Source organism: Delphinapterus leucas, chromosome 11, assembly GCF_059928025.1.
Source record: "Delphinapterus leucas isolate spDelLeu-1000000601 "Yukka" chromosome 11, BTC_Dleu_Yukka2, whole genome shotgun sequence".
Lineage (NCBI taxonomy): Eukaryota > Metazoa > Chordata > Mammalia > Artiodactyla > Monodontidae > Delphinapterus > Delphinapterus leucas.
In genome coordinates this window covers 81086558-81110884 of record NC_143139.1, presented here as the reverse complement: position 1 = coordinate 81110884, position 24327 = coordinate 81086558, and positions in this window count along the sequence as shown.

Below are 24327 nucleotides of genomic sequence, written 5' to 3'. Positions count from 1 at the left end.
CTGCAAATGGCAGAATTTCATTCTTTTCTATGGTTGAATAATTTTCCATTATATGTATATACCACCTCTTATTTATCCATTCATCTGTTGATGGACACTTGGGTTGCTTCTACATCTTGGCTGTTGTAAATAATGTTGCTGTGACAATTGAGGTGCATGTATCTTTTCAAATTAGTGTTTTCATTTTCTTTGGATATATACCCAGCAGTGGAATTGCTGGATCATATGGTAGTTCTATTTTTAGTTTCTTGAGGAACTTCCACACTGTTTTCCATAGTGGCTGCACCAACTTATAGTCCCACTAACAGTGTACTAGGGTTCCCTTTTTTCCACATCCTCGCCAACATTGGTTATTTATAGACTTTTTGATGATAGCCACTTTGACAGGTATGAGGTGATGTCTCATTGTGGTTTTGATTTGCATTTCTTTGATGACTAGTGATGTTGAGAATTTTCTCATGTGCCTGTTAGCTATCTGTTTATCTTCTTGGGAAGAATGTTCAGGTCTTTTGCCCATTTTGGTGGGGGTGTGGGATAGTCTGTAAACAACAGAAATTTATTCTCACAGTTCTGGAGGCTAGGAAATCTAAGGTCAAGGTGCCTGCATATTTGGTGTCTGGTGAGGACCCCTTCCTGGTCCATTGACAGCCTTTTCTCCCTGTGTTCTCACACAGACAGAAAGGGTGAGGGGGCTTTCTGGGGGCACTAATCCCATTCATGAGGGCTCCACCCTTGTGATCTAATCAACTCCCAAAGGCCCCACCTCCAAATACCCTCACATTGGAGATTAGGTTTCAGAATATGAATTTGGGGGGACACACATTATTTATTCAGTCTGTAGCAAATAGCAAGCACTTATACAGTATCTACTGTATGCCAGATTTTGTTTTAGGTAGTTTGCATGGATTCTCCAGTGTCCAGCCCTGGTGGTCAATAACTCAGTAAGTCTTGGGAGGTGCATATTGAGGTGGAGAACAGAAGGCAGAGGGGTTGATGGGACTTGGTGAATGGGTTTATTTAGGAAGAAGGGTCAAAGAGCATGGTCCTGAAATGCCAGTCCATGAACCTGTTACCACTCTCATCTAGGTGCCCTTGTGAACTTTAAACCTGGCAGCAGGGCTTCCCTGGTGGTTCAGTGGTTGAGAATCTGCCTGCCAAAGCAGCGGACATGGGTTTGAGCCCTGGTCTAGGAAGATCCCACATGCCGCGGAGCAACTAAGCCCGTGCACCACAACTACTGAGCCTGAGCACCTGGAATCCGTGCTCTGCAACAAGAGAATCCACCGCAGTAAGAACACTGAATACCGCAGCAAAGAGTAGCCCCCACTCGCCACAACTAAAGAAAGCCCATGCACAGTAACGAAGACCCAATGCAGCCAAAAGTAAATAAATAAATAAATTTATAAAAAATAAAAAAACTGGCAGCAGTGGGGATTCCAATGAAGGGAGGACTGGGAGGCAGAGGGGCAGAGTGGTTGGTGGAGGTGAGCTGGACCTGAGTCCCAGGCCATGTCCACCTTCTTGGCCCCAACCATGAGCAGGGGGAGAGGGTGTTAGGTAGTGCCTCTTGGACCCATCTTTTTCACCGTGAGTCTTCCTGCAACTCAGGCTGGGCTTTTTATTCTCAGAATGCTTTCATGAAACTTAAATCCATTAGTAAATTTAGAGAGTAGGGAGAGGGACAGTCAGCTACATTATAAAGAGGAGGCTGCTGTCCAGGTTAGAATTTAGTCTCTGACTATGGTGTTGAAGGTGGATCTTACAGAACACATGCTCATACACAGATCAGATGCACATTCACACACAGACACGGACTCACACAGACTCACATTCTTATACTCCTGCAAATCTCACACTCATACACAGTCACAGACCTGCACAAAACACACATATTCACACACTCATTTATACCCATGTGCTCATACATGTACACACTCACAATCCTGCCTAGTTTTTAAACTTTTTTTTTTTGATAGGGTTGGGGTTAGGGTTAGGATTTGAGTTGTTTATATATTTTGGATATAACCCCTTATCAGACACCAAATCTGCAGGCACCTTGCTGTTGGACTTCCCAGCCTCCAGAACTGTAAGAATAAATTTCTGTTGTTTATAAATATATCCAAAATATTCTCCCATCTGTCTTCATTTTGTCAATGGTTTTCTTTGCTATGCAAGAGCTTTGAAGTTTAATTAGGTCCCATTTGCTTATTTTTGCTTTTGTTTCTTTTGCCTTAGACAGATCCAAAAAATATTGCTAAGATTTATGTCAAAGAGTGTTTTGCCTTTTTCTTCCAGGAGTGTTACAGTTTCAAGTCTTAGAGTTAGGTCTTTAATTGATTTAGGGTTTATTTTTGTATATGATGTGAGAAAATGTTCTAATTTCATTCTTTTACATGTAGCTGTCATTTTCCCAGCACCACTTATTGAAGAGACTGTTTTTTCTCCATTGTGTATTCCTGCCTCATTTGTTGTAGATTAATTGATCACAGGTGTCTGGGTTTATTTTTGGACTCTTTGTTCTGTTCCATTGATCTATGTATCTGTTTTTGTGCCAGTACTATGCTGTTTTGATTACTATAGCTTTGTGGTATAGTCTGAAGTCTGGGAGTGTGATACCTCCAGCTTTGTTTTTTCTCAAGATTGCTTTGGCAATTAAATTTTAGGATTTAATTGAAATCAAATAAAATCAATTGTGTGGTTCCATATACATTTTAGGATTGTTTTTTCTAGTTCTGTGAAAAATGTTGTGGGTATTTTGACAGGGATTGCGTTAAATCTGTAGATCGCTTTGGGTGATATTTTAATAATATTCTTCCAATCCAAGAGCACAGGATATCTTTCCATTTCTTTGAATAATCTTCAATTTATTTCATAGTGTTTTATAGTTTTCAGAGTATAGGTCTTTCACTTCCCTGGTTAAGTTTATTCCTAGGTTTTTTTTTTTTTTGATGTAATTTTAACTGGGATTGCTTTCTTGCTTTCTCTTTCTGATAGTTCATTATTAGTTTATAGAAAAGCAACAGATTTATGTATATTAATCTTGTATCCTGAAACTTTACTGAATTCATTTATTTTTTCTAGTAGTTTTTTTGTGGAGAGTTTAGGGTTTTCTATATAGACTATCGTGTTATCTGCAAATACTGACAGTTTTACATCTTCCTTTCCAATTTGGATGCCTTTTATTTCTTTTCTTGTCTGATTGCTGTGGCTAGGACTTCCAATACTATGTTAAATAGAAGTGGCAAGAGTGGGCATCCTTGGGGACTTCCCTGGTGGTGCAGTGGTTAAGAAGCTGCCTACCAATGCAGGGGACATGGGTTCAAGCCCTGCTCCAGGAAGATCCCACATGCTGTGGAGCAGCTAAGGCCATGCACCACAACTACTGAGCCTGCACTCTAGAGCCCATGAGCCACAAATACTGAGCCTGCGTGCCACAACTACTGAAGCCTGTGCTTGTAGAGCCCATGCTCCACAACAAAGAGAAGCCACCACAATGAGAAGCCCACACACTGCAACAAAAAGTAGCCCCTGCTCACTGCAACTAGAGAAAGCTTGCATGCAGCAACAAAGACCCAATGCGGCCCTAAGAAATTAATTAATTAAAAAAAAAAAAAGGGGCCTCACTGGTGGCGCAGTGTTTGAGAGTCCGCCTGCCGATGCAGGGGACATGGGTTCTTGACCTGGTCCGGGAAGATCCCGCATGCCGCGGAGCAGCTAGGCCCGTGAGCAATGGCCAGTGAGCCTGCGCGTCCGGAGCCTGTGCTCCGCAATGGGAGAGGCCACAGCAGTGAGAAGCCCGCGTACCGCAAAAAAAAAAAAAAAAAAAAAAAAAGAGTGGGCGTCCTTGTCTTGTTTCTGAATTTAGAGGAAAGGCTTTTAGCTTTTTACTGTTGAGCATGATGTTAGCTGTGGGTTTGTCATAATGGCCTTTATTATGTTGAGATGTGTTCTCTCTATACCAGCTTTTTTCTTTTTGCGGTACGCGGGCCTCTCACTGTTGTGGCCTCTCCCATTGCGGAGCACAGGCTCCAGACGCGCAGGCTCAGTGGCCATGGCTCACGGGCCTAGCCGCTTCACGGCATGTGGGATCTTCCCGGACAGGGGCAAGAACCCGTGTCCCCTGCATCGGCAGGCGGACTCTCAACCACTGCGCCACCAGGGAAGCCCTCTATACCAGCTTTGATGAGAGTTTTTTTTATCATGAATGGATGTTGGATTTTGTCAAATGCTTTTTCTGCATCTATTGAGATGATCATGTAATTTTTATTCTTTCTCTTGTTAATATGGTGTATCACATTGATTTGTTAATATTGAACCATCCTTGGATCTCTGCAATAAATCTCACTTGATCATGGTGTATTGTCCTTTTTATATATTGTTGAATTCAGTTTGCTAATATTTTGTTGAGAATTTTTTGCATCTATATTCATCAGAGATGTTGGCCTGTAATTTTTTTTTTTTTTTTACTGTACGCCGGCCTGTCACTGCCGTGGCCTCTCCCGCTGCGGAGCACAGGCTCCGGACGCGCAGGCCCAGTGGCCACGGCCCACGGGCCCAGCCGCTCCGCGGCACGCGGGACCCTCCCGGACCAGGGCACGAACCCGCGTCCCCACACCGGCAGGCGGACTCCCAACCACTGCGCCACCAGGGAAGTCCTGGCCTGTAATTTTTTTTTTTGTAGTGTCTTTGTCTGGTTTTGGTATGAAGGGTAATGGTGGCCTCATAGAACGAATTTGGGAGTGTTTCATCCTCTGCAATTTTTTGGAATAGCTTGAGAAAGATAGTCCTGGTGGGATAATAGGACTGTGGGAAGCCTGGACTCTGCTCGTGAGTAGTGCTTACATGCTTGCTTACTCCTGATACAGGGCGTAGAGGATGGATTGAAACTGCACAGGTGGCTGGCTGGTTTCCCCCAACTGCCTTGGCTTGTACCCCTGCCTGAGCCAAGTGACCGCACTGACCCCACTTAATTCATAACGCAGCTCCATATCAGGATGAGGGCTGCTGCTTGCTGAAGGGAGAGCTCAGGTGTGAGGGACAGAGGTTGCTCAGAACTGAAGTGGTGTCTGAGCAGGGAAGGGGCAACCGTTTCTGGTGCTTACATAGGTAGAGCATCAGAAGCAGTCTGGTTCTCTGACTGTGGCCTGAACATGTTATGGCTAGGACTTTTCTCAAATTATTTTCAATACTGTATTTCTGCCACAGAAAACCAAGCCAACAGAGCAGTTTTCTATATTTTGATGATTTCCAGGGCTTCAAATGGTCAGGGTAGAAAAAAACTCAGTTCAGTTCCACACCAGAATAGTTTCTGGAGCTGGAAAATATAGAGGTAGAGAATGGCTACGGAGTCAGAATATTTGGTCATTGTCATGTCAAGGAGAACTAAAATTTAGAGTGAAAATATAACACTCTATTGGTGCAGATTGTTTTGGAAGGTCAAAAAGGAATGAAAGGAGGAGCATAGTATTTAGTTACTCCTGTGCACTTTAATTTTCATTATACTAATTCTTGAATTTTTATCAGATGTTTTTGATTTATTTTAGTTGTGGGGAACTTGGACTAGAGTGTATATCTGTGGCTGATTAAGAGTATGTTTAATTAGCTTCTGAAAAGGTTTTTCCCATGTGTCTTTGTCAAAAGCAATAAAACTATTAATTTTAAGCTTGTCATTAACATAGTCTTCACTAAAGAAGAGCAATCAAGCAAATTTAATCTATTCATACAAAATCAACTCTGTCCCTTGAGTCACTTAACATAATTGGGGTATTTCTTCTTCAGATTATAAAATATTTCCAGCTCTTTTGTAGGGATAAAAAAGAAAGACAAAAATAGGAATCATATATTTATAAAAACCTAGAATTATTGATATGTTTTATGTATTAAAAATTTGAGTTAGATGATAGAGAATTTGGTTTATTTTGAAGTCATACATGTAAAACAAAGGCTACAGCAAGAGGATAGAACTTTCAGGTTACTAGGAGATTTAAGATGTGTTAGAGACAAGAAAGAGTTTATAAAAATAAATCAGAGACAATGAATGGACATTTTTGAAAAATAAACCAGTGATTTAAAATACAATTAAAATAATTATTTCAGGATGCAAGGAAAAAATACAAAGAAAGAGAAATGAGAGAGAAAAAGATGTATGTGATATATCTGGGGATCTAACATTCTAGTCATAGATGTTCTAGAAAGGGAAAATAAGTATCAATAGATAGAGGAAACAATAATAAAAACAAAGTAACATTTCCCTGAAATGAAGACAAATTTGAATCTTTCATTGAAAGTGCAGAGAAAGTGCTGTTGTGCTGAAACTAATAAACTGCTAGTTATTTCTCTAGCAAAATGGGTTTATTTGGGATCAACAAAGTATTGCAGTTTCGGGTTTGCAACCATGGTGAGCTACACATGCAAGAGTCCTTTATAGCTAGGAGAGGAAAACTCTTTTAAAGAGGGGAAAAGGAAGTTGGGAGGGGTATAGTAAACATATATTCTATTGGAGGAATTGAAATTTGGATATATAGTGGCTTTTCATTGGCTGAGCTTTTGCCAGGCAAGAAGGGAAAGTGTTTCTTCTTCCTTTTGGGCTGTGCTATCATCATAGAGCATGAGAGCGCCCTCTTCTGGCCTCCTGTCTGTTTAAATTGAGGTTTCTGTTTATTAAATTTTCAGTGTTAACCAAAACTATTGAGAGAAAAAAACTACACTTAGATATATCCCAGTGGAATTTCTGAATCCTGTGGACAAAGAGACACTTTATAATTTAGACTGAAAAAGCAGGTACTGTCTTTTTAGTCTAAATGGAGAAAAAATCAAACTGATATTTGTCTTCTTGTCTGTAACAGTGGATGCTAAAAGACAGTGGAGCAGTGTATTCAGAGTTCCACATGAAAAATATTCTGACAGTATTGTATGCATTCAACTTATAGATGTGTAGCTATTTTTTATGGTACTGTGATATCGTGACTTGTAATAAGAAATATATATATTTGGCCTTTGTCCAGTTTCTGGCACAGAGCTCCTAAAACCCTAGGAATTTCCTAAGAGATAAGAGCAATAAAGGTACCTTTTGTCATATTAATGAGGTGACTTTTGGACTGCACCTAAGGATAGGGGTTGGTTGCCAGGAGACCCAACCGAGTGATTAGAGGGTTAGAAATTTGAGTCCCACCTCTGTGACCTCAGAGAAGGGGAGAGGGACTGGAGGAACCAATCTCTAATGGCCATTCATTTAATCAATCATGCTTATGTAATTAAGCCTTCATAAGAACTCCCAAAGGACTGGGTTTAGAGCAGGGGTCCCCAACCCCCAGGCCGAGGACCGTGGGCCACACAGCAGGAGGTGAGCAGTGAGCTAGCAAGCGAAGCTTCATCTGCCGCTCCCCATCGCCCATTGCTCCCCATCGCTCACATTACCGCCTGAACCATCCCCCCAGCCCCGCCTGTGGAAAAATTGCCTTCCATGAAACCGGTCCCTGGTGCCAAAAATGTTGGGGACCGCTGGTTTAGAGAGCTTCCAGGTTGGTGAATATGGGCGATTGGGGGAGAGTTGTGCACCTAGAGAGAGCATGGAAGTTGTGTGCCCTTTTCCCTTACCTTGCCCTATGTATCTCTTTAGCTGGCTGTTTCTGAGCTATATCCTCTTATAATAAACCAGTAATCTAGTAAGTGCAATGAGTTCTGAATTCTGTGAACTGTTCTAGCAAATTAATTGAAGCCAAGGAGGGGGTTGTAGGAACCTCTGATTTATAACCAGCTGCTCAGAAGTATAGGTGACAACCTAGACTTGTGATTGGCCTCCTGAGTTGGAGGGGGTCATTGGAATCTCCAGTTTGTAGCTGGTTGGTCAGAAGCACAAGTAACAACCTGGGCTTGAGATTGACATCTGAAGTGGAGGGCAGTCTTGTTGGACAGAGAGCCCTTTACCTGCAGAATATGATGCTATCTCTGGGTAGATAGTGTCAGAACTGAGTTGAATTAAGTTGAATTCTCAGACACCATGCTGGTATTGTGTGAGAGCCCTCCCCCACCCTGGCCCCTACACACATTGGAATTAGGTCCAGGAACCCAAGAAAGGTACCAAGATAGACTTCTCAGACAAAATTCCTCAAGGAAGTTCTCTGGCCAAATGAAGTTGAATCAGAATAAATACCTCAAGTAAAGGTGGATCAGAATAAATATCTCAAGTAAAGGAAAGATTAATTGATATAACTGAACTAATTGAAAATTCTTATGTCATGAGGTATAAATCTTACAAAACAAATTTTTTTTTCAGTTTCTATTACCACTGTGTTCTGTAGAAATTCTCTTGCCTGGTGAATGAATAGCATGCTCTTTAATGACATCTAACTCTAATTCTATATGTTTTTACTTTCTTTTATTAAAATAGTCACATTCCAGCTATTAAGACTTACTCTTGCTCATTTTGTTTAAATAAACCCACAGAGAAGTACATATATAATTGTAAAATCCAATGAATTATATTATGTCACATCTGTTACATGAGCATGAGTGATTAAATCACTGGCCATTAGAGATTGGTTCCTCCAGCCCCCCTCCCCTTCTCTGAGGTCACAGAGGTGGGACTCAAAGTTCTAACCCTCTAATCACTCGGTTGGGTCTCCTGGCAACCAACCCCTATCCTTAGGTGCAGTCCAAAAGTCACCTCATTAATATGACAAAAGATACCTTTATTGCTCTTATCTCTTAGGAAATTCCTAGGGTTTTAGGAGCTCTGTGCCAGAAACTGGACAAAGACCACAGTACCATAAAAAATAGCTACACATCTATAAATTGAATGCATACAATACTGTCAGAATATTTTTCCTGTGGAACTCTGAATACACTGCTCCACTGTCTTTTAGCATCCACTGTTACAGACAAGAAGGCCAATATCAATTTGACTTTTTCTCCTTTTAGACTGAAAAATCAAGAAATAGAATTTTACTAACACTCCAGAAACCCCAGTTGTGCTGTGTTCTACTTACTATACCCTCTAAGGGTAATTATTGTCTTGATTTCTAACACAGTAGATTAGCTTTCCTCAGTTTGAACTTATTTAGATGGAACATACCATATGATTCTTCTATATATGACTTTTTTTGCTTAGTTTTATGTTTGTAAAACTCATTCATTTGTGGAGAATAATTTATTCCTTTTCATTGCTGTGTAATATTCTACTGTACTTTGTGAATATACTACAGGTTATTCTTTCTACAATTGATGGATAGTTTTTTACTATTATGAATAGTATATGCTTGTACATATCTTTTGGTAAATATAGGTAAGAATTCTTGAACTGCTAGTCATAGAGTGTGCATATGTGAATTTTTAAATTAAATACATAATTTTTATGTATTTAATTTTTAAATAAATACTGTTAAATAACTTTTCAGTCTTTGAAAAGTTATGCTATGTTTCTGCTAGCAGCATATGAGAATTCTAGTTGCTTCACATCCTTGCTAACACTTGGTTTTCATTTTAGTCATTCTGGTGGATGTAGTGGTATCTTGTTGTGGTATTAATTTGCATTTTTCTTGATGACTAATGAAGTTGAGCAGTCTGTGTGTGAGTATGTCTGACAAGGGTCTTATAACCAAACACATAAAGAACTCCTAAAAATCAATTAAAAAAATTTTTTAATGGCACACAAACTAATACAAAGTGGACAAATATTGAACAGGCATTTCAGAAAATAGATAGCAAATACACACAATTATCTTCTCTCACTCTGTTGTTTTGTCTTTTTATTGTGTTAATGGTGTCCATTGATGAAAAACAGTTTTTTTAATGTAGTCCAGTTGGTCAAGTATTTTCCTTCATGGTGGTTTTTGTCTGCTTCTTGGAAATTTTTATTTGAAGGTCATGGATATATTGTATTTTCGCTAGTAGTTTTATTGCTTTATTTTTCATAATTATATCTATAATTGATCTAGAATTTATTTTTATATATAACTTAAGGTGGGGGTTGAGATTCACGTTTTTAATATAGATATCAAATTGACTCAGCATTATTTAATAAGAAGACCATAATTGCTTCATTGTACTTCTGTATCACCTTTGTCATAAATCAAGGGGTCATATAGATTGGAGTCTATTTCTGGGCTCTGTTCTGTTCCATTGATCTATTTATGTCAACACCTCACTGCCTGAACTGTACTGTTTTACATTAAGTCTTGATATATGGTAGTTTAGGTCTTCAGTTTTGTCAGTTCCGTCCGTTTGAAAGCTTCATTCTCATGTTTCATTCAAAGCTTTCTCCCTTTGTATTGTGTGAAGAGGAATATGTAGACAGCACTCATACCTCTTCCCTCACCTTCCTGTTCCCTCTGCCCCTGAATCCCCTCTTCACTTTTCTAGGAGGAGGGCAAAGGGCCAAAAGATGTCTTCTTATACAATGTGACAGCCCATGGCAAGGTTTTTGACCCTTTTCTCCTTGTCATTATTCCTAAACTGGTTTGTCCACAGCTTCCCACAGGTGGATGCTGCCACACCTAGCAGGAAGCCTCAGGCTATATTCCTCTAGTGCCTTTTTACCTACTGCTGCATTGATTGATGGTCTGCCTGTGGCTCCCAATTGCATCTACCAATTGCTACCCCAATTTAGGCTCCCCTGGGTCTGGACAGAATCCATATTCCATACTTTTAGAAAATATGCTTTCTGACCAGGAACCATTTGCCATTCCAGACCAATGTTTCCCCATCTTCTTCCTCTACTCCCACTCTGCCTCAACTCCAGAAGGTCTGGGGTAGGTCAGCAAAGAGAATGTTTAATCCTGGACAGTACTTGTCAGTTATTCCTTCTTACAGACACTCCCCAACTTTTTTCTTGGTACCCCCCACTTCCCTGGGCTTTGGGGAGGGAAATCAGTTAAGTGTTTTTCTGCTACACTTGGAAGAGGGGAGGCAAACAGACAGCCTCTCTACACAAAGACTACATTCCCCCAAATGTGACCATGTTATACTCCTGTTGACTTAAAGAAAAATGAACAACACAACAGTTGTGAATTTAAGTTGTATTCAGGGAAGAGGACTATAGTCCAGGAGACAGCCTCTCAGTAGCTCTGAGAAAGTTGCTCTAAAGAGATAGGAGAGAAGCGAATATATATATGATTTGGCTAGGGAGTACGTGCAGTCAAGCATACATCTTGGTAAAAGATTACTGCTAGTTACAAAGAACAGATATCTCAAGTTAATGATTTTAGTGCTCTTCTGTGTACGGGAAGATGCAAGAATCTGGGTTCATTAAACTTCTTCCTGAGATATACATCAACTTTCTAAGGGGCTTGTTTTTTCAAAGCACAGAATGCCTTATCCTGTTTTTTATCCCGAATTCCTCTCAGGGTGCATGTTGGTCAGCAACTACAGTGGCTAATGATTTATTCCTTATAGAACTGGTTGGTGAGCAACATTCTTTGTTTTACACTCTCAGTCCTTTTTTCTTATCTCTTAAAGTTAAAGACTCCTTGCAGATCTGAGGTGGAAGAATCTCATGCCAGTACCTATGCCTTTCATGAACATGGCTATCCTTGTTGTAGTCCTTGTGACTGTTGGTTACCTCAAGGCAGCAAAAGATACTAACCATATTACATATAATCTTGTTAAATAAGAAACCACGTTGAGTAGGAAACTAGTAAAACCTAAATCACTGTTGATAATATGGTTGTAAAATATAACACAATTATTAGGAAATGTTTCTGAAATAAAAGTCATAAAGAGGAAATAGTAATATAGCATTAAAATTCCACATTATTTCATCAAGCCTTTGGAGTGAAGATGAGAAAAGAAAGATGCAAATTATACTTTGTTAAGGATGGACATGGTTACAATTTAATTCTTGACACCAGTAAGAAATAACAGTTTAATGTATTTGCAAAAAAGTAGAGGACTAATATAATAGAAATAAAATGATAAGGAAGAATAACTAGAGAAAAAGAAATGAAGAAAGCTTGAACATGAAAACAGAAAAAAGAAAAGAGGAAAAAAGAACAGGATAATAAAGACATTACATAAAATTTAGTCATAGGAATAATACCAAATGTAATAGAGACACAGATGTAGAGAACAAACGTATGGACACCAAAGGGGGAAAGTGGCGGGGGTGTGGTTGTGGGATGAATTGGGAGATTGGGATTGACATATATACACTAATATGTATAAAATGGATAACTAATAAGAAGCTGCTGTATAAAAAAATAAATAAAATTCATTAAAAAATTAAAAGACAAAGCTTCTTAGATTATAAAACAAAAAAAGCCAACCGTGGCTATGCTGTTTTCAAGAGATATAGCCAAGATAAAATGATAGAAATAGAAGGAAAATAAATGGATAGTCAAAACTATACCAGTTATATATAAACGAAGAGAAAGCTGAGCTGGCAATATTAATTACAGACAAAATATATTTTAAGATAGAGACCATTATATGGAATTAAAGCAATTTTCTGGCAATACATAATTTATAAAGATGTATCATTCTTTTGCTCAATTGAAGAATATAACAAAACAAGCAAATTTAGAAATTCAAAGAAAGTTTGATGACAGTTCAATCACAGAGATATACTTACTATGCATGGTAACACTTCTCAGAATTTGATGATGAAGTAGAGAAACTAGGCTTATAGATGGTATGAATTATGCAGTTAATAAGCTTGAAAAATATACATCTCACCTTTAGAAACAGAGAATACACTTACTGCTTATGTAACATAAAACTACATACTAGTTTTCAAAGAAAATCTAAATAAATTATTTGAAGTTGAATAATTATGCTGAGTATAATGTGGTATTGGGTGGGCCAAAAAGTGCCTTTGGTTTTTTAAGTAAAAATAAAAGGCACATTTTTCATTTTCACAAGAACTTTATTGAACAACGTATTCACTCTTTTGTTCCACTACCTTCTGCCATTTTTCAGGCAACTTCATAATTCCATTTTCCCAACATTTTTTATCTTCTTGAGCAAAGAACTGTTCCAGGTGCCTTTTACAGTCTTCCAGGGAATCGAAATTTTCTCCGTTCAGAGAATTTTGTAAAGACTGAAATAAATGGAAATCCGAAGGTGCAATGTCTGGTGAATACGGCAGATGAATCAGAACTTCCCAGCCAAGCTGTAACAGTGTTTGCCTGGTCATCAAAGAAACAGGCAGTCTTGTGTTATCCTGATGGAAGATTATGCATTTTCTATTGACTAATTCTGGATGCTTTTCATCTAATGTCGCTTTCAGTTGGTCTGATTGGGAGCAGTACTTGTTGGAATTAATCGTTTGTTTTTCTGGAGGGAGCTCATAACAGAGGAGTCCCTTCCAATCCCACCATATACACAACATCACCTTCTTTGGATGAAGACCGGCCTTTGGTGTGGTTGGTGGTGGTTCACATTTCGCTTGCCCCACGTTCTCTTCTATTCCACATTATTGTACAGTATCCACTTTTCGTTGCCCGTCACAATTTGTTTTAAAAATGGAACGTTATCATTATGTTTAAGTAGAGAATTGCATGTGGAAATATGGTTAAAAAAGTTTTTTTTGCTTAAGTTGTGTGGAACCCATAACATCAAGGTGATTCACATAACCAAGCTGGTGCAAATGATTGTCAAGACTTGCTTTGTATATTTTGAGTATGTCAGCTATCTCCCGCGTGGTATAACGTTGATTGTCTTCAATTATTGTTTCAATTTGATCGCTATCAACTTCAACTGATCTACCTGACCATGGAGCATCGTCCAGCGAGAAATCTCCAGCACAAAACTTCACAAATCACTTTTGACATGTTCGATCTGTCACAGCGCCTTCTTACACTGCACAAATCTTTTTGTGTGTTTCAGTTGCGTTTTTACCCTTCTTGAAATAATGAAACATAATATGCCGAAAATGTTGCCTTTTTCTTCCATCTTCAATACTAAAATGTCTGCAAAAATTCACCAGTTTTGATGGGTTTTCTTACATGCATGCTGATATGACAGCTGTCACATACAGTCTAACAAAATTGTTTCAAATGAAGTTAAAGACAACTAAGTATTACTAGAGCCATCTTACAGAAAAAACAGAATGAACCTTTTGGCCCACCCAATAAAACTGGAAATATATCATTAAGAGAAAGTGAATCTAAACACTTAACAAATTTTAAAATGAGTACAATTTTCAGGGTAAAAGGGAAATCACAGCTGAATTACACACTGTATATGTAGCAATTGATATGAAAATATGACTTGTCAAAACCTAAGTGATGTGGACAAACCTACAGTCAGTAGAAATGTCATAACCTGTAATACTCTTTAAAAAATATATATATTTATTTATTTTTTGGCCGTGGCACAGCATGTGATATCTTACTTCCTCAACCAGGGATTGGACCCGAGCCCCCTGTGGTATAAGCACGGAGTCTTAGCCACTGGACTGCCAGGGAAGTCCCGCTTTTAAATAAGAAAGAATAAAATTAAATGAGTTAAGCATTCAACTCAAAGAGCTAGAAAAAAAGGATATAATATAATAAATAGATGATTGAATTCTTATAGTTAAGAACAAAGTAATTAGAAAGTAAACAAACAAATACATGAATAAGTAACACATTCAGTAGATGTTTGATAAAAATAAAGCTAATTGAATCTTTGAGTATGACAATAAAATAGACCCACCTAGGCAAACCGAGGAAAGAAGAATAATATAGCACATTAGGAATGAAAATGGTAATAGAACTATAAATACAGAAGATAGTAGTAAATATAAAAATATGTGCAATTTTTTCAATAAATTAGAAAACCTAAATGGAAATAGTTGATTTCCTAGGAAAAATGTAAATTACAAAATTGATCCAAGATGAGGTTGACAGTATTGATAGATCAGTAACCATAGTAGACACTGGAAGTTTTAAGGATTTACTCCGAAAAAGTGCTAGTCCTAGATGATTTTACATGTTTGTTCTTTCAAATATTCAAGTAACAAACACTTTCTATGTTAGTTGACTTATTCTGGAGATTAAAAAAAGGCAGAAAACTCTTCATTTACATAACCCTGATACCAAAACTGAAGAGACCAGAAAAAACTGGTGACTGATTTTACATATGAATATGGATGCAAAACCCTAAATTACAAATAGCAATCCAGGATTACATTAAAATATACCCCATAGGTAGACAAGTTTACCTTCAGGAGTGTAAAGACGGTTCTCATCAAGAATTAATTAGGGTTTCTCTGGTGGCGCAGTGGTTAAGAATCTGCCTGACAATGCAGGGGACGCAGGTTCGAGCCCTGGTCCGGGAAGATCCCACATGCTGCAGAGCAACTAAGCATGTGTGCCACAACTACTGAGCCTGCGCTCTAGAGCCCGCATGCCACAACTACTGAAGACCGCATGTCTAGAGCCCATGCTGCACAACAAGAGAAGACACTGCAATGAGAAGCCCCGCACATTGCAACAAAAAGTAGCCCCCGTGCGTAGCAGTGAAGACCCAACACAGCCAAAAATTAAATAAATAAGTAAATAAATAAATAGATAAATTTATTTAAAAAAAAAAAAGAATTGGGTTCTCTGGTGGTACAGTGGTTGAGAATCCGCCTGCCAATGCAGGGGACACGGGTTCAATTCGAGCCCTGGCCCAGGAAAATCCCACATGCCAAGGAGCAACTAATCCCGTGTGCCACAACTACTGAGCCTGTGCTCTAGAGCCCGCGAGCCACAACTACTCGTGCCTAGAGCCCGGACACCGCAACAAGAGAAACCACCGTGCATCACCACAAAGAGTAGCCTCCTCTCGCAACTAGAGAAAGCCCACGCGCAGCAGCAAAGACCCAGCGCAGCCATAAATAAATACATAAATAAATAAAAATAATAATATTAATGTATTAAAGGAGAAAACATATACTCATCCTGAAAGACCCTAAATAAATTTAACGAATCATAAGAACATTCCTTCCTTACTCTTCCTACAGACATGATGATTACTATGTGTCAGGCACTGTACTAGCACTTTTCGTGGGTCTATCTGATCTTCACAACATCCTTATGAAGTAGCTATTAATGGTATGTTCATTTTATAGATGAGGAAACTGAGGCACAGAGTGGTTGCATAATCTTCCCAAGGTCATGCAGTTAGAAATGGAACCAGTATTCAAATTTAGGCAGTTTGAATCCTGAGTGTGCTTTTTAGCCACTATGCTATTCTGCTGCTTCTTGTTCATTAACAAAGTAATAAAAACTTCCTTAATATGGTGAAAATGTATCCATGAGAAGCCAACAGCAGACATCATACTAAATGGTGAAAGCCTGCCAGGCATGCCATTAAGTTCATCAAGAAGATAAGAATTACACTCTCATTATTTTAGTGGTTCTAGCCATGCAGATTTAAGAAAAAAAAATCCAGGCTAAGGTCAGCTGATTAGCAGTGTAATTCCATTTACAACTTTAATTCTCCCTTGCCATGCAGCGTGACATATTCTCAGATTCCGGTGATTAGGACATAGACATCTTTGGGGTACCATTATTCTGCCTACCACAGTACCCTTGGAAATATTGTTACCTAAGAAAAGAACATGAAGATAAGAACAATTGCCACCAAAATCAGTGCTTGCATAGCAATGAGAGCTTAATCTGCCTTGTCTGTTAGTTTATTTTTCAGGAGTTATATCTAGGTGAAGAAGAGAAGTTGAGGGCTGGAAGGAATACGTTTTACACTTAGCACGAATTACAAAGTTGAAACTGGGTTGAAATAGATGCTCTAGTTTTACTCTTAGGTTTTCTTAACTATGTTTCTCTTCATGGTTGCAAATTCCTTCTCATATTATAAAATGCTATCTTGTGGTGTATACTGTATGTTTAGTAGAGAGATGATAAGTTGTATAATTATAACTCAAAGAGTTGTTTCTGCTCACAGTTCACCGATTCTGATTTGCTGTGTGAATAGTTATTATTGAGAGTTACATCAAGCAATCAAGGTGCATATTACTCATTAGAAAATGTTTGGTTAGTATAATTTTGGCTATGGTGCTCCCTAATATTACTTATGTAATATTGTGCATTTACAGTCTCTGATGTGACTATATACTTGGTCTATTACATATTTTATCTTGCTCAAACGGTAAGAAATTGTTAAAGATATTTTCTGGGACTCAATCACATGGGCATTTATTTACTACAAAACTAGTCTTTTCAGTTATTTTTAGAAGGCATTTAAAAATTTCAGAGTTAATCTTGTTTTTTCTTTTTTTCTGAAAATAATTATGTAGGACTACCCTATGTAGTGCGATAGAGTAGCCACTGTCCATGTGAGGCTATAAAGCACTTGAAATATGACTAGTCCTAATTGCAGTGTGCTATAAATGTAAAATAAACACTGATTTTGACAACAGTACAGAAAATGTAAAATACCTCAATAATTTTTATATTCTATATTGAAATGATGTTTGGATATACTAGGTTAAATAAAATATACAAAAAACTAATTTCATCTCTTTTTAAAATCTTTTTAATGTGGCTACTAGAACATTTAAATTTACATGTATGGCCCACGTTATTCCAGACTTATTACACCCATATGAGATACTTCTAGCCCATGTTAATAAAATTACATCATCACTATGGAGATGAGAACTTAACTTACAGTACTCAATTGCATGTGCACGTGTCCAGTTCATCCAAAGATGGAAGCAAACTGTTAAGATATGGATTGAAAAGAACAGGCCGTTGTTTTCATTGCTTGAAATTATATGACGTGTCAGAAGACCATTTCTACATACTCTGACCCTGCTTGAGGCGTTCGATGCACATTCTGTACGTTTTCATATCTGGAGCCTTGGAGTGACCTCAAGTGTCAAGAGTCAGATAAGAATCAAGAAAAGCTGAAAGGTTTTATGTTGCTCCTGAAGAATTTGTCCCATAGGTTGGTAGAGGGTATAATGATGATCAATTTGTGGAGTAACTGTGTTTAAGTCTTGTTTGCTATACACAAGATTGTATTGGCCCAAGAAACTCAGATTTACAGTTTATTTAGATGTAATCTTAAATATGTGAGAGCTTAGGGAACATAGTATTCTCATTAATGAACGTCCAGGTTATTTGAAATTTCTGTGGAAAACCTATTTTGTTTATATTCTAAAATGTACTAATCCAATTTGATATATTAGTACAAATAGCATAACAAAGGAAATTAAATATTTGGTAATTGGGGCTCTCATATCGTCTCAGAGCATTCATTCTCGGTATGAATTCTCACATACAGAATATAAAATATAGACAAGTTAGTATAGGAGATGGAATTGAGTATATATTAGACTAAGACCAAGGATCTATATATTTCCTTTTTGGGAATAAATATGTAATAAGATTTAAAACTCTTTCAAGACATCTCTTAAAGGTATTTAGAAATTCTTATATTTTATAAAACAGCCTTAAGTTTATCAAGGTTTTAATATAGGCCCTCTTTTTGAATTTAAAGATTATCATTGAGAAACAAGAGGAGTGCAGTGCAAAAAGTTGGAATGAAGTAGAACATTAGCTCAAAGCTTGAGCTTATAAACATCAAAGTTTATTATATTTTTAATTAACTTTTTAGTTGGAAGGTCTGAGTCTGGCTTATTTATAATCTTTCAAGTGTGTGTGGATGTTCTATGGATATGTGGATATGTGCCTAAGGTAGTCAAATATATTTATATGTATGCTAAATTCTATTCTGAACCTCCTTGTTTAAAAAAAGATGTATCCACATTCATTCTGTTTAGGAAAGGAGACATGCATTGGAGATTTTTTTCCCCATGCTCCTATTATAATTAATTCTTTTTTTTTTTGATAATGGGGAACTGAGATGGTATAGGTAAATGAAATCTATAGACCTTGAATCTTACTTTTGTTATAAATATCATATCTTCCCCTACTAAATATTTATAAGGTCTAATAACATGCAGGAAATTTAAAAATAATTTGAGTTAATTTACAGTATTTTCTCATTTCTTTTCCATGCTTTGCCAGAGGTATTCCTGAGCAACATAGTGTGCTAGTCACCTTTAACTAAAACTTGGCTTTCCCCAAAAGACACCAGTGCCCTCGCAGTTCTCTCTAATGGAGATATCCCATCTTCCATGCATTTCACTCATGGTAGAAATCTCAGTCATTCTTTTGTTCTTATCCTATTCATATGGATACCATCTCCCATAGGTTTTTATTTTAGACATGTCTACTTGAGTTTCCTCCCTCTTCTCTACCTCTGTATATCCACTAGTTCAGATTTCTTTGTTTCTTCCCTAGATTGTTAAAACAGACTACTAACCTGACTCCCTGCAACCAATTTGTTCACTCTCTTCACCTTCCAACTGTCTTTAGAAAGAGCTCTCATTATAAAATACTGACCCCAGGGACTTCCCTGGTGGTCCAGTGGTTAAGAATCCTCCTTCCAATGCAGGGGATGCATGTTCGATCCCTGGTCAGGGACCTAAGATCCCACATGCCACGGGGCAACTAAGCCCACACACTCTGGAGCCTGCGTGCCACAATGAAAGATCCCACATGCTGCAACTAAGACTCCATGCAGGGCTTCCCTGGTGGCGCAGTGGTTGAGAATCTGCCTGCCAATGCAGCGGACACGGGTTCAAGCCCTGGGCTGGCAAGATATCACATGCTGCGGAGCAACTAGGCCCGTGAGCCACAACTACTGAGCCTGCGCGTCTGGAGCCTGTGCTCCGCAACAAGAGAGGCTGCGACAGTGAGAGGCCCGCGCACTGCGATGAAGAGTGGCCCCCGCTCGCTGCAACTAGAGAAAGCCCACGCACAGAAACGAAGACCCAACACAGCCAAAAATAAATAAATAAATAAAATAAAATAAAAAAGACTCCATGCAGCCAAATAAATATTTTAAAAAATAATTAAAAAATAAAAAATATAAAAAAAATAATAAAACACTGACCCGATCCAGAAACATGCGTAGTATCTTTCTGATAACCCTCTAGGTCCACAGTGCTTATAGGATAAAGGCTAAGCTTCTTGGCATGTTATAAGGCTCTTTACCATCTGGAGCAAACCTGTCTTTTCTCCTTCATATTTTATTGTTTTAGAAAAAATTTTCCTTGAAAAATACTTGATAATTTTGACTATTCAAACAATTCAGAGACGACTAATTATTTTTGCCTGCGTTTGTCTATGTTAATGCAAATGTTTAACATCAGTATAATGGGAATAATAACAATCTCTGTCTTATAGTTGTGTGGATGTAAATGAGTCAATGTATGTAAAGCATTTAGGATATTGACACATTCACACAATATTATGAAACTTGCTTTTTTCATTTAATATGTTTTCAAGGTCAGTACATATAGATCAAACTTACTTGTTTTAATAGTTACATAATATTCCATGGTGTAGATAAATCCTAATTAATTTTTCCCTTTTTGATGGGCATTCATGAGCTTTCTCTTTTTTACTATTAAAATTATACAGTAAATATTTTTGTGCCTGTAGCCTTCATATTAATACTTTTATTTCATAGGGATCTAGAGGAAGTTGCAGGAAAAAGATTGTGAAATTAAGTCATTATGGGATCTATATACCACCAATTATAGACAATACAAAAAAAAAAAAAAAAAAAAGTGATTCTAGTGCCAGAATAGAGAAATTGGTGAATACAAGAGAACCCCTAGAAACAGACCAACAGTACATACTGGCTTACCTTCAAGATATTGTCAGTTTGGTTCCAGACCACTGCAGTAAAGCATATATCGCAATAAAGCAAGTCACATGAACTGTTTTTGTTTCCCAGCGCATATAGAAGTTATGTTTACTCTATACTGTAGTCTGTTAAGTGTACAATACCATTATATTAAAAAAGCAATGTACATACCTTAATTGAAAAATTCTTTATTGCTAAAAAATCATAACCATCATCTGAGCCCTTAGCAAGTTGTAATCTTTTTGCTGGTGGAGGGTCTTACTTCTGTATTGATAGCTGCTGACTGATCTGGGTGGTGGTTGCTGAAGTTTGGGGCGGCTGTGGCAATGTCTTAAAATAAGACGGCAATGAAGTTTGCCCCATCGATGAACTCTTCCTTCCATGAACGATTTCTTTGTAGCAGGGGGTGCTGTCTCATAGCATTTTACCCATAATGTAACCTCTTTCAAAATTGGAGTCAGTCCTCTCAAACCTTGTTGCTGCTTTATCAACTAAGTTTATGTGGTATTCTAAATTCTTTGTTGTCATTTCAACAGTCTTCACAGTGCCTTCACCAGGAATAGATTCTGTCTCAAGAAACCACTTTTGTTGCTCATTCATAAGAAGCACCTCTTCATCTATTCAAGGTATATCATGAGATGGCAGCATTTTGGTCACATCTTTGGTTTCTACTTCTAATCCTAGTTCTCTTGCTACTTCCACCACATCTGCAGTTATTTCCTCCACTGAAGTCTTGAGCCCCTGAAAGTCAGCCATGAGAGTTGGAATCAACTTCTTCCAAATTCCTGTTAGTATTTTGACCTCTTCCCATGAATCACAAATATTCTTAATGTCTTTCAGAAGGGTGAATCCTTTCCAGAAGGTTTTCTTTTTTTTTTTTTTAACATCTTTATTGGGGTATAATTGCTTTACAATGGTGTTAGTTTCCTCTTTATAACAAAGTGAATCAGCTATACATATACATATATCCCCATATCTCCTCCCTCTTGCGTCTAAGTCAGAAGGTTTTCAATTGACTTTGCCCAGATCCATCAGAGGAATCATTATCTATGGCAGATTTAGCCTTATGAAATGTATCTTAAATAATAAGACTTGAAAGTTGAAGTTACTTCTTGATATGTGGGCTGTAGAATGGATGTTTTGTTAGCAGGTGTGAAAACAACATTAATCTTATTGTACATCTCCATCAGAGTTCTTGGGTGACCAGGTGTATTGTCATTGAGCAGTAATATTTGGAAAGGAATCTTGTTTTCTGAGCAGTCGGTCTCAACAGTGGGCTTAAAATATTCAATAGACCACGTTGTAAACAGATGGGCTATCATCCAGGCTTTCTTGTTCCATTTATAGAACATAGAGTAGATTTAGCATAAGTCTTAAGGGCCCTAGGATTTTCAGAATGGTAAATGAGCATTGGCTTCAATTTATTTTTAATTAATTAATTAATTTAAAAAAATGAAGTATAGTTGATTTACAGTTGGCTTAAACTCACCAGGTGCATTAGTTCCTAACAAGAGAGTCAGCCTGTCCTTTGAAGCTTTGAAGCCAGATGTTGACTTCTCTTTAGCTATGAAAGTCCTAGATGGCATAGTCTTCTAAAGTAAGACTGTTTTGTCTACACTGAAAATCTGTTGTTTAGCGCAGCTACTTTCATTAGTTATTTTAGTTAGATCTTCTGGATAGCTTGCTGTAGCTTCTACATTAGCACTTGCTGCTTCATCTTGCACTTGTGTGTGTGTTGGTTTTTAAAATTTATTTATCTATCTATCTATCTATCTATCTATCTATCTATCTATCTATCTTACTGGAATCTTAGTTCCCCGACCAGGGAACAAACCCAGGCCCCCTGTAGTGGGAGTGCAGTGTCCTAACCGCTGGATTGCCAGGGAATTCCCTCATCTTGCACTTTTATGTGATGGAGATAGTCTTTCCTTAAATCTCATGAACCAACCTCTGCTGGCTTCAAACTGTTCTTCTGCAGCCTTTTCACCTCCCTCTCAGCCTTCATAGAATTGAAGAGAGTTAGGGTCTTGCTCTGCATTAGGTTTTTGCTTAAGGGAATGTTGTGGCTCATTTGATCTTCTATCCAGACCACTAAAACTTTCTTCTTATCAGCGGTAAGGCTGTTTCACTTTTTTATCATTTATGTGTTCATTGGAGTTGCACTTTTAATTTCCTTCAAAAACTTTTCCCTTGCATTCACAATGTGGCTAACTAGTGCAACAGGCCTAGATTTTAACCTGTCGTGGCTTTTGACATGTCTTCACTAAGCTTAATCATTTCTAGCTTTTGATTTAAAGTGAGAGATGTGTAATTCTTTCTTTCACTTGAACACTTAGAGGTCACTGTAGGGTTATTAATTGTCCTCATTTCAATACTGTGTCTTGGGGAAGAGGGAGGCCTCAGGAGAGGGAGAGAGGTGGAGAATGGCGGTCTGTGGAGCCGTCAGAACACGTACAAGATTCATCAAGTTCACTGTCCTATGTGGACATACTTCTTGATGCCCCAAAACAATTCATAGATCATCATAACAAATATAGTAATAAATAAGAATTTGAAATATTGTGAGAATTACTAAAATGAATTGCAGAGACATGAATTGAGCAAATGCTGTTAGAAAACAGTGAAGATAAACTTGTTCAACACAGAGTTGCAACAAATCTTCAGTTAAAAAGAAAAGCAAGTCCATTCTCTACGTCTGCATCTTTATGCCTGCCCTGCCACTAGGACACAGTGGGGGAAAGGGAAGCTGGGACAAAGCAAGAGAGTAGCATTGACATATATACACTACCAAATGTAAAATAGATAGCTAGTGGGAAGCTACTGCATAGCACGGGGAGATCAGCTTGATGCTTTGTGACCACCTAGAAGGGTGGGATAGGGAGGGTGGGAGAGAGGCTGAAGAGGGAGGGGATATGGGGATATATGTATACATATTGCTGATTCACTTTGTTGTACAGCAGAAACTCACACAACATTGTAAAGCAATTATACTCCAATAAAGATATAAAAAAAAAAATCAGTATCTGCAAAACAGTAAATTGAAGTGCAATAAAATGGGGTATACCTGTATAAAAATTTAGTTTAAGATAAAGTTAACACTTGAAAGAAGCAGGAAGAGGAAGAATGATTCAATAAAAAATCCTGAAAAAGTGTTTTAATTATTGAGAGGGGAAAAAAAGTTCAGTTCTTTACCTCATACGATTTAGCTCCCCTGCCCTCATCTGGGCCTGTTGCCTCTAATCCAGAGACTATGTGTTTTATTCATTTCAGGGGATAAATCTCCCATTCTGCTGTTTCAAGAAGAAGAAGCAATCTGAGAACCTGACTGATTTAGATTTTCAACGAATGTTGTTGGATATTTGAATATTTCATTCCTTTTTATTGCTGAGTAGCATTCCATTGTATGAACATATCACAATTTTTTTTTTTTTGCGGTACACGGGCCTCTCACTGTTGTGGCCTCTCCCGTTGCGGAGCACAGGCTCCGGACTCGCAGGCTCAGTGGCCATGGCTCACAGGCCCAGCTGCTCCGCGGCATGTAGGATCTTCCCGGACCGGGGCATGAACCCGTGTCCCCTGCATTGGCAGGCGGACTCTCAACCACTGCGCCACCAGGGAAGACCCATATCACAATTTTTTAAATCGATTTACCTGTTAATAGACATTTGGGTTATTTCAGTT